Source organism: Pinus tabuliformis, chromosome 2_1, assembly GCF_031772625.1.
Source record: "Pinus tabuliformis cultivar Carrire ecotype Pingquan chromosome 2_1, CPIR1, whole genome shotgun sequence".
Classification (NCBI taxonomy): Eukaryota; Viridiplantae; Streptophyta; class Pinopsida; order Pinales; family Pinaceae; genus Pinus; species Pinus tabuliformis.
In genome coordinates, this window is record NC_142299.1 from 780,760,591 (window position 1) to 780,779,901 (window position 19,311).

The window sequence follows — 19,311 nt, forward strand, 5'->3', positions numbered from 1 at the left end:
TATAGAGGTAGAATACATGGCAGCCACTCATGCAAGCAAGGAAGCAGTTTGGTTGCATAGATTGTGTTCAAGTATGGGGTTAGTACAGGGAGCTATAAGGATAGACTGTGATAGCCAAAGTGCAATTTTCTTGGCAAAGAACCCCGCATATCATTCAAAGACAAAGCATGTTGATGTTCAGTATCACTTTGTGAGGGATATGATAGAAGACAAAAAGGTGTTGCTAGTAAAGGTGGACACTTTAAAGAATACTGCAGATGTATTGACAAAATATGTGAGCTTTGAGAAGTTCTCTTGGTGTAGAGAAACAATGGGCGTTGCAGGGCTAGATAAATGACCAAGCTCTCTTGTGGCCCCCTATGGAAAGAAAACAACAAGTGGGAGAATGTTGGGTTGTGTTATATTCTTTCCACGACTAGCCCACGTAGTTAACTAGGGGTTAGAGGGGGGGAGGTCACAGGGGGTTTGAGGGGTACCTGTAACCCCACTTTATGGGGTTCGGGGTAGCGCCCCAGAAAATTTTGGTTTTGGACCCTATGTTAGCTTGGGCGGACCCACCTATGGTTTTGTGCATGATTTTCACACATGTTTTTTGGACGCGATGGTTTTCGATCCATGGTATTGGATGCGATGGTTTTTCAGTCCATGGTATTGGATGCTTCGGCATGTATAAATATGTATTGTAACATTGAAAGGAACATAATGAAAAATCAAGCTGGTAGTCCCAGTTTTGGGATCCAGGGGAAAATCTCTGTGTATATGTGTTTTATGTATTATGCTCTTGCATTGTTTTTTTCTATGTTTTAGAATTCGTATGCAGGTAATATCTGTACAGGGTTAAAACCTACATATCCCACATATGATAAAGAATTGTATGCATTAGTACAGAGTGTGAAAAAGTGGAAACATTACTTAATGGGAAAAGAGACAGTTATACATACTGATCATCAACCACTTCAATATCTACACTCCCAAACTAAGTTGCAGCAATCAAGACACTACAGATGGATGGGTTTTCTACAACAGTTTCATTTAGTCATCAGATATAAAAAGGGCATACACAATAAAGTTGCAGATATGTTATCTAGACCTATTATAAATGCATCCACTATACTTAAGTATAATTCAGTACTGCATGAGAGCTACATTGAACAATATGCTCAAGATATAGATTTTAGAGATGTATATGCAACTTTAAGTCAAGGCAAACAAGTAGAAGAATTGGATTATCACATTAAGGACCAACTCTTGTATCATTGTGGGAAGCTATGCATTCCACAAAATGAAAGAAGAAAGATGATTCAGGAAGAACACACTTCTCTAATATCAGTTCACTTTGGTGTAAGTAAAATAGTTGCACAGCTGCAAAGATTTTGTTATTGGCCAAAAATGAATGAGACCGTTTCTAGATATGTTAGAGGGTGTACCATGTGTGCTAAAAGCAAGACCAGCAATAGAGAACTAGGCTTATACACTCCACTGCCAGTGTCTTCTCATCCTTGGGAAAGTGTTTCCATGGACTTTGTTGGAGGACTGCCTAAATCTAGGAAAGGTCATGACTATTTGCATGTTGTTGTGGACAGGTTCAGCAAAATGTGTATTTTGATACCTTGTAATAAACATATTATAGCTGAAAAAACTGCAAAGTTGTTCTTTCAACACATATGGGTTCATTTTGGATTACCCACTTCCATTGTATCTGATCGAGATGCCCGATTTGTTGGGAAGTTTTGGTCGAGTCTGTGGGAACTGATGGACACCAAACTGAAGAAAAGCACAACCTTTCATCCACAGACAAACGGCCAGACAGAAGTGGTCAACAAGACAGTGATCCAGTTGCTCAGAGGCTATTGTAGCGAGTATCCCAAACTTTGGGATGAACATTTGTGTTATGTGCAGCATGCTTACAACCGAGAAAAACATTCTTCTACACAGAGATCTCCTTTTGAGACCTGCTTTGATTTCACACCAAGGTCTCCCTTGGATTTTTTCTTTGGTAAAGACATCGCAGTTGATGGACACAGTGATGTGGACAAGGCAACCAAATTCATTGAAAAAATCTAGGAGATTCACCAGGCAGTACAGGAACAGTTGGAAAATAGCCAAGCCAAATACAAGGCAAGGCATGACAAGCATCGGATGGAGAATAGTTTCCATGTTGGTGATCAAGTTTGGCTGTATATCAGCAAGGACAAAATGCAAGGTGAAGGTAAAATGATAAAGCTAATAAGGTATGGACCTTTCAAGATACTTGAGAAAATTGGTGAGAATTCTTTTCACCTTGATTTACCAATTTACATGCACATCTACTCAGTCGTTAATGCAGAGAGCTTGAGACTATTTGAACCCTCATTAATTGAAGATCCTAAAGAGTAGAGTCAATTGCCTTCTATTGATGATCTGTTACCTGAATATCTCAATGAATTGCAGGAAGATACAGTTCTGGACAGGAAGGTGAGAACGACGCGCAGTGGAGATGTTGAGTACCTCAGGATTGGACTCAAGGGTTCAAAGCCAAGCAATGCAAAATGGATAGAGATTGGACAAGTGAGACAACTATACCCTCACTTAGTCGATGCTTGAAAACCAAATTTTGGTGGTCCAAAAGTTTTTTTTTTTAGTGGGAAGGTCGTGATTTGAATTGGATCCTCAAACACTCTTGAAAGTTTCCTGAACTCTGTAAAACTCATACCAGAGTCTCAAAGTGCTATGAATGTCAAGCTTATTAGAAATAACCTCTAAACAATGGCAATTTGTGATCAGCACAGAGCAACGAGGACCCTCGGTCAAAGCGCACAGACCGTTGGCCCATGGTAACCATGTGCTGGCACAAACTGGCAAAATGGGAAGTCAGATCCAAAAACATAGGAAGCGCTAATCGCATATCGTAGGGCGTCCCCCTCAGTGAAGGAAAGCCCTGAGCGCTTGGTCACGGGGAAAAGCATAGAACCGCACGGAAATCGCCGATTCCGTTAGAAGGTGGGCCCCACACTAAATCCGGCAGGATATCAGAAGGCCCTCAAGCGCTAAGCGGGTTCGGTCGAGTCCCATGCGATTCCATACAACGGGTGACACGTGTCTAGTAGATGAGAGAGAAAACCGCCCTCATCGCATAGGTAAAGGTCATGCTACTTACCTGCATGATATGGATGGAGACCATAGGATCTAGAGGCCCCAGATCAATGGTAGAGTAGCAATCTGATGGATGACTGGATTTGACAAGGAAATAGGATGAAGTGGATAAGATTTGAGATCCGGCATGACCGATGAGTTGGAAGAGGGAACAATTTCACGGGCAATCTTGGAGCAACAGAAATAACGACCGTTCAAAGAGAATTGACACCCAGTTCGCAAGGAAACAGGTGGCCACCTCTCTGTGAAGCGTTACAGTGATGATAACGCACAGCAGGGGAATTCCAGTGGACAGAGGTAGGAGATCTAGAGAGTCGGGAAGCAGAAACGAACAGTCAGGGAGCAGATTGGCTTTAAGCCACGAACAGACGGACAAAGTAGGAGGGAGAAGAAGCAGGAAAGGAGAGTAGAGAGAGAGAGAAGAAAAAATTGTAGAGAACGGAGAAGCCGAGCTGACCTGTAGAGCAAAGGCAACATCGAGCAAACAGAGACAGAGAGAGTCTGAGAGTCTATTAACTCCAGAGAAGGCTTGAGTGGTTCAAGCAACTCCTCTATGTATACCTGTCAGGTATTGAGTACCAAATTGGACTCATACCACTGAGACCAATTGAGGTCGAGATTCAGTAAGGGGAGTCTGTGTACTCTAGAGACTTGGGGAATCCAAGTACAGTCCTACTGATCATTATCTGTTAAGTGAGACTCAATTTGAGCTTACTGTTGTAAACTTTGCTTTTTAAGACACAATAGAAAGGCCACCACTGAAGGTTGGACCACGAGACGTAGCCCAGGAGGATTGGGTGAACTCCTTATTAAATTTGTTGTGTTTATGTGTTTGCTTACTGTGTTCTCTTACTGTTTCAGTCCATGTGTATTTCGCAATCTTATTGATCCGTTGCATAAGATAACATAGGCACACCCCAACACTTGAGTTTGTAATACCTTCATTAATTAACTGAGATCATTCACGAGTGATTTTAGATCAATAGGTACAATTTCCTCAAAGAGAGTACGGACAAAGGACCGTCGAGAGTGCAACTGGAGATGCAGTTGAACAAGTGTCTATGAGTTTGCCTATCTACGAGGAAAACAAGTTATTCATAGATAAGGATATCAATATGAAATGATAGGACATTGATGAGCCCCAATTTTTGGTAACAAATTGGGCTCATTTTGCCTACTTACCTTGCTCAACCCTTCATCTTTTATCACTTATGCATTCATTTCTTGGTATATTCGTGTTATTTGTAGGAAGAAGGGCAGGCATTATATCTATGTGGCTAATACATGATGATTTCAGGTTTTTTGGCATTAAAGGGAGCAAAGACCACGCAGAAGGAGACAAGGAGACAACAAAGGTGGCATTGCAGGTTTATAGGGAGGTTTTCTACAGCCTTAATGACCTCCCTCGTGATCTCCACCCTAACTCCGAGCTCCAACAGCTTTCCCCACCGAGCTTAAAGGCAGCCAACGGATTCTACAGGAACAGCAGTCTACAGCAGTTTACTTTTAGTTAGACAGCCGAGCTCCATTAATTGAGGAAGCCAGCCTGATCCTCATCATGTATAAATATTGAGGCCGTGGCCTTTGATAGGAGCTTTTTGAACTTTTGAACTACTGTTGCAATTTCTAAGCACGAGCTACAGCTCGGTTTTTGCTCTTTGTAAGCCAGTTTTGGCATGATGTTAGTAGACTCATGATTATTCAATAAAGGCAGGCAGCTTTGGATTCAATTCTGAGTTTTTAAGGGAGCTATAGCTCTCAGGTTAGGGCCCAACCTGAGAGCAATAGACCTCCTCTTCCTTGTATTGTTACTTGTCTTTCTTTTCGGCACTTTATTCCTCTGTTTTGACATGCATTTAGAAATTACAGTCTGCTGATTTGATTTCTTTTATGTGATTGAGTAGGATTAGTTTATGGTTCAAGTGCTTTTAGTTGCTTAGATTAGAGTAGGAGGATCAACATTCAGTAGAGCTCCAAGAAAAGGTTGACAGTGCACTCACTGCCATCTCTGTTTAGAGATTGGGGGTGAAGACCGTACCAACCACCAAAAAAACGCAGTCTTATACTTTCATTCACGCTGCAACACAGTCATTTCAATTGTAGATCCATCCATGCATTCTGATCTTGAGCAGTACTTCTTCATTCCAACTCCATGCACGATTTTTCTCTGAAGTTTACATTGTTGTTCGTTGATTTAATAACACAGTTAGGATAGGTTGATGAATTCTCGGTTTTGTGCAGATTTGTTTCTTTTACACTGCGTTGTATCACTCTGGTAACTTCTTCTTCTTCTCAACCGCGCCTAAAGCCACCTACCCAACCTCTGTTCAGCTCGTTTTCCTTCCAACACTTCTACTGTTCACGTAGCTCCATCTTTTTGGACTTTTCATTGCTTCCACCCGTCTATCCACCAACCAACTGTACCCACTCTTTCCTCATCTCATATCTCTGTCCCTGAGCCATCTCAAGCTCCTCTTTCATCTTACCCATCCACCCATACAACTCCTTCACTCCTCCATCACCCAAAACTCCAACCACAGAACATCCTGTAGAAGTTAGCAGACTTCCTGTAGAAATCCCGAGTTTCCTATAGGATCCCCTGCAGACGTCCTGTAGAAGCCTGCAAACTTGGTTTCCGAGCACCTGAACGTTGTGGACTTCTGTGGAATGATGTTTTGGATCCCCTGGAACCTTCCCTAGCCCTCCTGGCCTTTCCCAAGCTTTCGTTCCCTTCGAACTACCCCTGCACAGTCAAACCCTAATAAGAAACAAAATCATAATAACTCCAACCACTTAAGCAAAAATACAAAAACAATGTTCTTTTCAGTAGAAGTAGCTTGAATTCATGCATCTCATATAACTAGAAGTAATGGCATCATTCCTAGAAGTTTGCGGGTAAAAGCATGTTAATGTGTATCACTTTTTCCCTTTTTGTGGCAAATAAGTTTTATAAAAATAAATGGAGTTGGAAAGTTTACTCTTAAATTTACAGAATCATCAACAATTAGGTGGTGGTAAAAGAAGACAAAACATGTCAATTTAAATTCAATTTCATGTCATATTTTTTCTAAAATTTAATATATATTTTTATCTAATTTATTCATTTTCTTTAAAAGATATCATTAATATTTTACATAAATTTTTAAGTAGTGACAAAACTGTGACCCCCCATTTCTCTATTGATTTATGTTTTTCAATTCCAATTTCTTTAAGAGATGTGTTGTAAACATTCTAAAGATTGCTAAACAAATTTAAAAATAAAAAGTAAGCATATTTTTTAATTATTATTAAAATACTAGTAAAAATGATAAGCTTTTCGTATATATAAAACCGCGACCCAAGAAACTACCCTTTCAAGTTTATAAAATCAAATCTTTTTAATAGAAATTTGAAAATAACATATAACAAAATGTTAAAATTATTTTTTGAAAATTTTAAAATATATTTTAAATTTTTTATAATAAAATTTTTAATTATGATTATAATAACATATTTTATATTATTAAAAATATAATATATAAAATTATTTGTTTAGAAATTCTAATTCTATTTTTATATATATTTTTAAAGAGTCTTAGCATTTCATTTAACTTTACATATAGTTATTTCTATTTTGTGAGTAATTAGCCATAGTTTTTACCAATATTTATTATTAGTTGACTTATTTGCAAGTTTAGTATTTACTTTTTATAACATTATTTATATTTTCTAAACCCATTAAATAGGTTCACTATAGCTTTTACTAAAATTTATTGTGAGTTAGCTTCGTTACAAATTTAGCATTTCTTTTTTATAATTAAAAGTATGAAACTCAACTCATTTAATTGATAATTTTATATTTTTTTTATCTTTTTTCATTTAAGTACTTTTTTTCTTTTGCCATATAACGAGACACATTAACATGCTTTTACCCTTGCACTCCCACCATTGCATCATAGAGATTAGACTAGTCAGATTAGGGTTTACTAGGGTTTCCCTGTTTTGTTGGCTTTCAGTTCATTATTGCAAAGTAGGTCAATTTCCTTTGAGATAGTCTTCGTCCATCATTTAGAAAGCTTCTCCTAAGAGCATATAGAAGTTGGCTTGAGCCCTAGCGGACTTGTGCCAGCTGACCAAGTGACAGCTGCGACAAGAGCTAGTACTTGTGCATATAGCACCGTCGCTTCCAAGTTTGTTACGAACTACCGGGTTGATAAAATTAGAGATAGGAAGCTCCAGGAGTTGTAGCATTATTGCTACAATACTGGAGCCCACCATCTTTTTGGCGCCGTTGCCGGGGAAGCGTTAGAGTATTAGTAGTTGTTGCTTTTCTTCTATTTTCTTACTCTTGCCTTCTGCTCAGTAGTTTATTTCATTTCCATTCTGCAAAAGTAGCATAGACATTTCCTGCTTTCATAGATTAGCATTTCCTGCTTTCATAGATTAGCATTTCTTGCTTTCATAGATTAGCATTTCAATTCTGCAACTTCATTTCTGCAAGCTAGTTAGTTGTAGATCAATCTGTTTCAGTTTTGCAGGTACCAAAGAAAAAAACAAAAGAAATCCAAAAAAGTCTTTCCATTTCATGCCTCGTAGGAATCGAGATAAAACAGGCAAATTCTTACCCAACACCCCCACCACATCACTGAGTCACCCTTCTCTCTTCTTCGGTGACAGTGATCCAGAAGAACCTATAGGTGAACCTCCTGAGATATACGAAGATCCTATAGCAGAAGAAGAATTAGAAACCATCCCATCTGAAGCTATGGCTGACAATAGAAGAGAAGATGAGAGAATAGAAGGTGCCTTCCCCATCCGAGAGACCAATGGAGAGATGAAAATGAAGAACATTAGCCCCTCCGCTTTACCTCACTTCCATGGACTGACTACTGAAGATCCTGATACCTTCCTGTTTGAGTTTGTTGTCCTTTGTAGAACCTATGACTATACTAAAGATGAGCAGAAGCTGAAACTCTTCCCTTCCACTCTTAAGGATGCAGCATTACGCTGGTTCATGGGCTTACCTGGGAATAGTATCACTACTTGGGCTCAGATGCAGCAAGCTTTCAATACCAAGTACCGGGACTACTGTAGGTCCAAGGAAACCAAGGGAGAAATCTTTCGGATGACCATGGGAAATGATGAGTCCTTAGAGGATTATGAGGAGAGGTTCCAACTTAGCTATAAGCGGGCCAGATGCACACTTGACCCTGAATCCCTCAAGTTGGTCCTGCTCCGAGGAGTCCTCGAAGACCTATTAGATACCCTTCACATGTTAGCTTGGGGGGACATTTACCAACTGCCTTATGAGGACATCAAGACTGTGTTTAGAAACCACTCCAGGGCAGCTCGGAAACGAGGTAGAGGAAACCTCCTCTCAACTGGTGTCCCTTTCTCCAAACATGAGTTTGCAAATCAATTGGAAGATCTTAAGAGTGAGGTGAGACAGACCATTGCCATGCAGCTGGACACATTCAGGATCCAGCAGAAGAAGGAAGAAGCTGAGAGAGCCTTGGCTATCTTCTGCCCTAGATGTACCAGGAGACACCCTAAGAACGAATGTCCATTGCATTCAGTTGAAGTGTGTTTCCTTTGTGAGGAGGACCATCCCACAAACCAATGTCCAACCTTACCTGGATTTAAAGCCATGTACCAAGGGACAGAAGCTCCCACTGAACCTCTCTATTACCTCAACCAAAGGAGGCCACAAGGACCTAGACCTTACCAGCAGGGGATGCAAGGGGCACCTCAAGCTTATTACAGCCCCAACCAATCGACTCCTATGCCTTCCTGGGGTCCCCCTACACATCCTTCCTGGTCTATGCCTCCTCCATGGTCTTATCCACCTCAGTACCCTACTCAGCCCACTACTCATTCTTATCACTCACATGCCCAGCCACAGCCTCAGTGGAATGCACCTCAGTCGGGGTGGAGGCCCCAATACAACACTCCTCCTGCCATTTTTCCTCCACCACTAGTTCAACCTCAACCATTACCTCCTGCTCCTCCAAGGCAACTTCAAATACCTTCTCAACCGAACCCGAACCCCAACAATAGACAGGCCCAGCAGGTATACACTGGGGAAACATCATGCCCTACTTATGCTGTGGAGATCCAGGAGATCAATCTTCGATCTGGCAAGACTCTTCCAGATCGCCAACCTCCTCCCCCAGAGGATGAGGAAGATAAACGGGAAAGTGAACCAAAGGCTATTCCACCCTTTCCTGAGAGACTAACAGCCACCACACAACCCAACCCAGAGGAGGATGATCTTCTGGGTGAGCTCAAGCAGTTGTGTGTGAAAATACCACTTCTCCAAGCCATCAAGGATGTGCCAATATACAACAAACTGGTTAAGGAAAAGTGTTTCAAACACCCAGGCAGGCGAAAGAGAGATGCTTCAACCATCAATGTCTTAGGACAACTGTCTGACCTTATGTTAGGACAAGTCATCTGCCCAAAGTATCTAGATCCTGGGAGTCCTGTAGTAGATGTCCACATCAATGGCATCGTCATACCTCACACTTTGATTGATTTGGGGGCTGCCATTAATGTGATGACCAGGGATACCATGCTCAAACTCAATCTTCAGGGTTCCTTGAGGAAGACCTCGACAGTTCTGCAACTAGCAGATCGCTCCACTGTGATTCCCGAAGGGATTGTGGAGGATGTCTTGGTCTCTGTCGACTCTTGGGAATACCCTGCAGATTTCTTGGTTCTGCAACCCAAGGCAAAGCTTACTGGATATCCTCTTATTTTGGGAAGGCCTTGGTTAGCCACTGCAGATGCTTACATAAGTTGTCGTGCAGGAAATATGACCATCAAAAATGGTCCTATGTCCAAGCAGCTAGTCCTATACCCTCCTGCTCAACCTTCCTTAGAGCATGACTTACCACTTTGGTTGGAGGAAGGAGAAGAGGATGAAGTATACTCAGCACCTTTGTGCACCCTAGATACCACTAGAAGAGACCCCCCAACCGAGGATGACTTGATTGAGACCTTGATCCAGAATCCACCTTCCAGTGAACTATCCTTAGAAAAATTGGTGGAGGATGCCCAAGCCAGCACCTTAGTGGATCTTTTTACGACCAACCCTGTCACTCCCAGCGTCAAAAATGTGGAGTTCGGCCCTGAGAGAACGTTAAAGATCAGCTCCTCCCTATCTCCTTTCCAGGAAAAGGAGTTGTGTAGCCTGTTGGCCAGTCACCTAGATGCTTTTTCTTGGAGCTATAAGGAGATGAAAGGAGTCCATCCCTCGGTCTGTACCCATCACATATACATCAAAGAGGGTTGTAAACCGGTTAGGCAACCTCAGAGGAGAATGAATCCAGCCCTTAAGGATATTGTCAAGGAAGAATTGCAAAAACTGTTGGATGCCGGATTCATTTACCCCATCTTAGATAGTGAATGGGTGTCCCCTCTGGTGTTGGTTCCCAAGAAGAATGGGAAATGGAGAATCTGTGTGGACTACCGAGAACTGAACAAAGCTACCAAGAAAGACCATTTCCCTCTACCTTTCATAGATCAAGTGTTGGATGGACTGGCAGGAAAGAAGTTCTTCTCTTTCCTGGATGGGTTTAGCGGGTACAACCAGATCCAAATCAGCCCGGAAGACCAAGATAAGACCACCTTCACTTGTCCTTGGGGTACCTTTGCCTACCAAGTTCTTCCCTTTGGGCTATGCAATGCTCCTGCTACCTTCCAGAGAGCTGTCTTGAGCATCTTCTCAGAGCTGGTCCATGATGCAGTGGAAATCTATATGGATGACTTCACTCCTTATGGGGCCAATTTCCAGGAAGCATTGTCCAATCTGGGAAAAGTCCTAACCAAATGCATTGAGATGAACCTGTCCCTTAGTCCTAAAAAATGTGAATTCCTGATGACTGAAGGGACCGTGTTAGGCCATACCATTTCTTGCCAAGGGTTACAGGTGGATCCTAACAAAATTGCTCTCATCAAGAAGGTTCCACCTCCTCAAAAGGTAAGGGATGTTCGGAGTTTCTTAGGATTAGCAGGGTACTACAGGAGATTCATTAAGGACTTCAGCAAGCTAGCCTCGCCATTGTTTGGCCTGTTGGCAAAAGATGTGGAGTTTAAGTGGACTGATGATTGTCAGAGGGCTTTGAATGAATTAAAGGACAAGTTGGTGTCAGCCCCAATCCTGAGAGGTCCAAACTGGGCCCTACCTTTCCACATCCACACTGATGCCTCGAACAAAGCCATAGGTGCAGCTTTAGGACAAGTCGAACAAAAACTTCCATATGCCATTTACTTTGTTAGTAAAAACTTGTCCAAAGCTGAGCTAAATTACATTGTAACTGAGAAAGAGTTTTTGGCTGTGGTCCATGCACTGAACAAGTTCCGACATTATATCACTGGCTATCAAACATTTGTACATACTGACCATGCTGCAATTAGATATTTAATGAATAAACCAGATGTGAATGCTCGTATTATTAGATGGTTACTTTTGTTGCAGCAGTTTGATTTGACCATTGTTGACAAACCAGGTAAAGAAAATGTTGTTGCTGACTTTTTATCTAGATTGGATTTGTCTGCAGATGAGGATGGAACAGTGGATGACCAGATGCCTGATGAACATCTGTTTGCTATCTCAGCACTCTCTCCATGGTTTGCTGATATAGCAAACTACCTTGTTTCAGCACAGTTCCCTCCGCACCTATCTTCAAGAGAGAAGAGCAGAATCATCAGAAAAAGTGCCTCATTTACTTGGATCGGGGGCAATCTGTTCAAACTTGGCCCCAATCAGATCTTAAGGCGTTGTGTAAGGGAGGAGGAAGTCTTTGATATCCTCCTCACCTGTCATGATGGGCCTTGTGGAGGACATTTTGCAGCAAAGAGAATTGCCTTCAAGATCCTGCAGGCAGGCTACTATTGGCCCACACTTCATCAAGATGTCAGAAGATATATCAGCCAATGTGACCAATGCCAAAGAATGGGGAAACCGACTCAAAGGGATGAGATGCCTCTCCAACCTCAAGTGACTCTTGAGCCATTTGAGAAGTGGGGCATGGACTTTGTGGGTCCAATCAACCCTCCTTCGAGGCAAAGGTCTTACATCATTGTGTGTACTGACTACTTGACAAAGTGGGCAGAAACCAAAGCAATCAAAGCAGCAACAGAAGAAAAGGTGGCCGAGTTCTTAAGAGAAAACATCTTCTACAAGTTTGGCTATCCAAGAGAGCTGGTCACCGATCAAGGGAGCCAGTTCACATCCAACTTGATTGAAGACTTACTAGCTCACCACAAGATCAAGCATAGGACTTCCACCCCCTATCACCCTCAAGCAAATGGGCAGGTGGAAGTCACCAATAGAGCATTAGAAGGGATCTTGACTAAGGTGGTGAGCAGCAGCAGAAAGGACTGGGCAGATCGCCTGGTTGAGGCCACATGGGCTTACAACACCACCTGGAAGACCACCACCGGCTTCACACCTTATGAGCTGGTCTATGGGAAGAAAGCTTTGCTGTCCATTGAGTTCGAGTACAACACATTGAGGATGGCAACTCAGCTAGATCTAGATCTCAGCCATGCACAACAAGAAAGGTTATTGCAGCTGAATGGACTGGATGAGCACCGAATGCATGCCCTCCTTCACTCAGAAGTGGTTCAACTTCAGAGAAAGGTGTGGCATGACCAACATCTCCATGACAAGCAATTTCAGCCAGGAGATTGGGCCTTGTTGTATGACTCCAGATACAAAGATTTCAAGGGGAAGCTGAGAACCAGATGGCTAGGACCATATACAGTGGAAACATGTCATGACAATGGATCTGTTCTTATTCGGACCATTGATGAGGAAGCCATCCCCATGCTTGTCAATGGGCATCGACTGAAGATCTACAGGAAGCCTCTCTCAAGACAAGAGTTCATCAAAACTATGGAGAAATCAGTATTGGTCATAAAGAAGGGTTCTGCCTCTCCTTTGGGCATACCCTGAAAGATCTAAAATAATAATAATAATAATAATAAAGATCCTTGGGTGAAAACCTTTCTAAGGCGCCCAAGGCAGGTGGTAGGGGTGAAAACCTCATTGAGGCGCCCCTATTGTCTTTCAAAAAAAAAAAAAAAAGAGATTTGAAAAAAGATCCTTGAGTGAAAACCTCTTTGAGGTGCTTAAGGCAGATGAAAAGGGTGAAAACTTCAATGAGGCGCCCCTGTTATCTTTCAAAAAAGGAAAAAAGAAAAAAAGGAAGAAAGAGAAAAAAGAAAAAACAAGGTCAGAAAATTCATAATGTAAAATTGCATGCAGGTTGCAGGTGTTCTATGGAGGAGACGAAGCCTCTCAACTCAAAGCTCAGGATCCTTATCATGCAGTCAGGAGACCTCACCAGCACCTCCTCCAAGAATACTCATTTTCTCCAAGGTATGTGCAATTTTATTACGGCTTGAGTCTTCTACAGGAAGACACAGATTTTCTACAGGAAGATGCAGATTTTCTACAGGAAGGTGCAGACTCTCTACAGGAAACGCAACCTTTCTACAGGAAGCTCTGTATTTCTACAGGAAACTTCCTGTAGAAGTTTAGAACGGCCCAGAATCCATTTTGTGGGTAGATCTAACGACTAAGGATCGGTTTGGACGCATGCAAGCTATTGTTATCTCCCTTGCACATTGTTGTCACCTCGTCCTGCCCTCCTTGTCGACATGCAACGAAGCTACCTGCACCAGCAAAGCAGATCGATGAGTTATCAAGAAAAAGTAATTTTCAAATGAAAAAAACACTGAGATCTCATACCATGTCCATCCCAGTCATCCAGAAGCCCTGGGAGCGTGATCGGGCGGCCAGATCCTTCGTCGTGTAGCATGCACCCAAGGAGGAAGAACTGTTACCAGACATCCCGCGGGAGTCCTGTAACAGTTAAGCCCGCTAGAGTGTATACTATTCACAGCGCTGGCCATATGCAATGAACGCGGACGCATGCAGCCAAGCATCAACTCCATCGTTGGCAGCCTATAAACGTGAACCTCCGGGCCTGTGCAAATTCACCAGCAGCAGATAGATCCATTCATCATCGTCCAAAACCTGAAAAATCATGTTGCAGCTGCGCAGGTAAGTGTCTTGGCCCTTTCTTCTGTCAGACTGCATGAATTTTACTTTGAATTGTTTGCAAAGTGTGAAGAGAATGTGTTGAGCGGCTGTATGGCCAGTTGACTGGCCACGTCGACTGGTTAAAGGTCCAGTCAGATGTTTGGGTGACGGTCGTGACAAAAGGAATGGGCAGCACACACGTGAGAACAATCCCCGTCGGGAAAAACGGATTTAGCAGAAGAAACGGCGGCGGATCTGCTGGAGGGATGATGCAGTAGTAAGTGAACTCGCAGACAAATGATGGAACGACGTCATCCAACGGTCCGGCAGGGACAGCTCACCCCCACGCCACAGATTCCGCCGATTCAAATCTAATCGGCCAGATTGCCCGCATGCATTTATCATCCACCGTTTGAAACTCGAGCGAACATTCAGATCCCTCTGCAGTTCGAAACTCCGAGCCTTTGGCTATCAGAATGGCTGTGAAGCAACACCGAGAGCGCAGACCAACTACAGTCTTCCCCAGGAATCACGCGCTGCTCCTACAGGAAAGCTGCTCCTACAGGAAAGTTGTTTCTACAGGAAGGCGGGTTCCTCACATAAAAAGGTGGCAGATAAAAAGGTAACCCTGAACTCTCCATGCAATTGGTTTTTAAAGGTGGCAGAATCGTCGTCTACAGTCTGGTCGTAGGAAATGGTTGCAAGTATTGTCTGCTGTGCATAGACTGTCGTTCTACAGGATGTCAGTGAATTAAACTGTGTTAAGGTCCTCAGGGATAAGTTTTGTGGATTATTTGCACGACGGAAGCGTAATTCTACGCTCTGTCCCAATAAGCTAAACTTCTTCCGCATTCGCCACCTCTAGCAACAGTTTCTATCATGCCGGATGGGTTTATTAGACGGGAACCCACTGATTCGTCAAAATTAAGAGAAAACCAGGAGGTGGTGGAGCTCTTCACACGGGCACAATGGATATCCTTTTGTGACAAGTTGCAGGGTTATGACGACGAAGTGGAAGAAGAATTCCTACAAGCTTTGAGGCCGAAATCCAAAACATTGGCCACCGTGAACTTCAGGGGCCTAAGCCTCAAGCTCACCCCGCAATATATCAGTCGAATTACTGAACTTCCGATGGGTTTGCCATGGGATAAGGAAGAAAGGAAGTTGAGCCAGCAGGCAAAGAAAGAATTCTTTCCACCTGAGGAGGAATTCACGGAGGAAAAAAATGGGGTGCGTAGAACCAGTTTGCTGCCACCATGGAATGAAGTTAGCCTACAGATCATGAAGTATATAACCTGTGAAGGCCATTTCAGCATTGTGTATGGGTATCACTTCAGGATGCTCACTGAATTGAGACACCAGATTGATCTTCCTGTAGAAAACAAACTGAGCATTCCTTATTTCCTGCTGCAGTCTCTAATTGAGTGTGCCACAAAGTTAAAAGAAGGCATACCAGATCAGGTAGCCCACCATGGATTGATCAAACTTCTTATGGAGGATGCGCTTCATGCATATAAGGTTCCCCTCTCATGGGAAGCATTCAGAAATTTGACAAGAGATGGAGACATAAGGATGTTGACTGAGGAAACTGGTTCCTCCAGCAGTGAGGAAAAAGAAGCAGTGGCCGCGGGAAAGAAAGAAACAGGCCAGAAGACCCCGACCACAGTGCAGAAGAAAGAACAAAGGAGGAAGCACGAGAAAAAGGATGCTGAGGAAAAAGGTGACACACCCATCTTGTCAGCAAGAGAGAAAAGGTTGCAGAGCAGAACGGACAAAGCTGAGAAGGTCCACATCAGCACAAGTACCTCGTCAGCACCCGCAACCAAATCAAAAAGCAAAACCCATGCAGCAAAGCAAGCCAAGGTGGTGACACCTGTGTCTACAGGAAAGCAGAAACAGGCTTCTACAGGAAGCCCGAAAACAGAAAAAGGGTCTTCTACAGGAAGCCCGAAATTGACCAAAACAGGGTCTTCTACAGGAAGCCCCGGAAAGGTGAAACCCAAGGAGAAGAAGGCGGACATTCTAGCAAGGGAGGTAGCAGCTGTACTAGCTGGCCTCAGCACGCCACCTAAGCCAAAAGAAAAGAGAAAGAGGGAGACCCCTCTATACTCTGAAGTCTGAAGAAGTTCGAGAATAAAGACGGGCAAGCCACAGCCCCCATCCAGCAGCCAAGTCACTACAGGGGATGCCCCTACTTCACCCAGTGAGAGGTCCCCCTCGAAGATATTGGTCACCTACGAGAAGGGGAGCCCAAAAGCAACTACTTGGAAAAGAAGGATAGACCAATCGGCTTCAAAAGCCCAGCTCAAGGTCAAGGAAACAGAGAAGAGGGAAGGAGCGGCACCCTCATCGCCACCAAGGGCAGAACAGGCAGAGCCACCAAGGGTAGGAAAGAAAGAGCGTATTCCGGAGCCTAGTTCTTGGCCAAGGACAAGGAGCTGGGGCAAAATTGCTCAAGGATGAGAAAATATTTTAGCTGGGGGGTGATGATGAACCCCAATTTTTGGTAACAAATTGGGCTCATTTGGCCTACTTACCTTGCTCAACCCTTCATCTTTTATCACTTATGCATTAATTTCTTGGTATATTCGTGTTATTTGTAGGAAGAAGGGCAGGCATTATATCTATGTGGCTAATACATGATGATTTCAGGTTTTTTGGCATTAAAGGGAGCAAAGACCACGCAGAAGGAGACAAGGAGACAGCAAAGGTGGCATTGCAGGTTTATAGGGAGGTTGTCTACAGCCTTAATGACCTCCCTCGTGATCTCCACCCTAACTCCGAGCTCCAACAGCTTTCCCCACCGAGCTTAAAGGCAACCAACGGATTCTACAGGAACAGCAGTCTACAGCAGTTTACTTTTAGTTGGACAGCCGAGCTCCATTAATTGAGGAAGCCAACCTGATCCTCATCATGTATAAATATTGAGGCCGTGGCCTTTGATAGGAGCTTTTTGAACTTTTGAACTACTGTTGCAATTTCTAAGCACGAGCTACAGCTCGGTTTTTGCTCTTTGTAAGCCAGTTTTGGCATGATGTTAGTAGACTCATGATTATTCAATAAAGGCAGGCAGCTTTGGATTCAATTCTGAATTTTTAAGGGAGCTATAGCTCTCAGGTTAGGGCCCAACCTGAGAGTAATAGACCTCCTCTTCCTTGTATTGTTACTTGTCTTTCTTTTCGGCACTTTATTCCTCTGTTTTGACATGCATTTAGAAATTACAATCTGCTGATTTGATTTCTTTTATGTGATTGAGTAGGATTAGTTTACGGTTCAAGTGCTTTTAGTTGCTTAGATTAGAGTAGGAGGATCAGCATTTAGTAGAGCTCCAAGAAAAGGTTGACAGTGCACTCACTGCCATCTCTGTTCAGAGATTGGGGGTGAAGACCGTACCAACCACCAAAAAAACGCAGTCTTATACTTTCATTCACACTGCAACATAGTCATTTCAATTGTAGATCCATCCATGCATTCTGATCTTGAGCAGTACTTTTTCATTCCAACTCCATGCACGATTTTTCTCAGAAGTTTACATTGCTGTTCGTTGATTTAATAACACAGTTAGGATAGGTTGATGAATTATCGGTTTTGTGCAGATTTGTTTCTTTTACACTGCGTTGTATCACTCTGGTAACTTCTTCTTCTTCTCAACTGCGCCTAAAGCCATCTACCCAACCTCTGTCCAGCTCGTTTGCCTTCCAACACTTCTACTGTTCACGTAGCTCCATCTTTTTGGACTTTTCATTGCTTCCACCCGTCTATCCACCAACCAACTGTACCCACTCTTTCCTCATCTCATATCTCTGTCCCTGAGCCATCTCAAGCTCCTCTTTCATCTTACCCATCCACCCATACAACTCCTTCACTCCTCCATCACCCAAAACTCCAACCACAGAACATCCTGTAGAAGTTAGCAGACTTCCTGTAGAAATCCCGAGTTTCCTGTAGGATCCCCTGCAGACATCCTGTAGAAGCCTGCAAACTTGGTTGCCGAGCACCTGAACGTTGTGGACTTCTGTGGAATGATGTTTTGGATCCCCTGGAACCTTCCCTAGCCCTCCTGACCTTTCCCAAGCTTTCGTTCCCTTCGAACTACCCCTGCACAGTCAAACCCTAATAAGAAACAAAATCATAATAACTCCAACCACTTAAGAAAAAATACAAAAACAATGTTCTTTTCAGTAGAAGTAGCTTGAATTCATGCATCTCATATCACTAGAAGTAATGGCATCATTCCTAGAAGTTTGCACTCCCACCATTGCATCATAGAGATTAGACTAGTCAGATTAGGGTTTACTAGGGTTTCCCTGTTTTGTTGGCTTTCAGTTCATTATTGCAAAGTAGGTCAATTTCCTTTGAGATAGTCTTCGTCCATCATTTAGAAAGCTTCTTCTAAGAGCATATAGAAGTTGGCTTGAGCCCTAGCGGACTTGTGCCAGCTGACCAAGTGACAGCTGCGACAAGAGCTAGTACTTGTGCATACAGCACCGTCGCTTCCAAGTTTGTTACGAACTACCGGGTTGATAAAATTAGAGATAGGAAGCTCCAAGAGTTGTAGCATTATTGCTACAATACTGGAGCCCACCAGACATCAATGAAACATTCTCAGGCACATTTGAGGAAAATCTGGAAGACTCCATCGTCTATGTCAACATTCACAAATCTGGCATGTACCAGATTGCATGCAGGTATCTCATGTTTCCATGCATAGACATGATCCACTAGAATGTCTCACATATTGATCCCAAGACAATGGTGTTGAGTAGTTCCAGTGGAACACAAATTGCTACCTTTAGGGCGAAGGAATTTTAGGAAATGTATCACTTGCCATAACTAGTGATCATAATGGAGAAACCCTTCAGCAGACCTAACAATAGTGCAAACTCAAGAAATATCTTGAAGGGCTAGGCGAAAGAGCCAGCCAAGGTTAGGACAACACCTAACCAGGTTTATAAGATGAAGATATTGCGTAAGGCATATCAGTACTTGGTCATATTTTCATGCCGCCTATATGGCCAAGAGAACACAGGAACCTTCCCGTAGAGTTGGGTGATCACGTTGGACCAACTGGCCAGCGAAGGAAGGCCTTGCAACTGGTCTAACATGCTGGCTCTCAGGTTGAAGGAACAGGTGACAGAAGCCTGGCA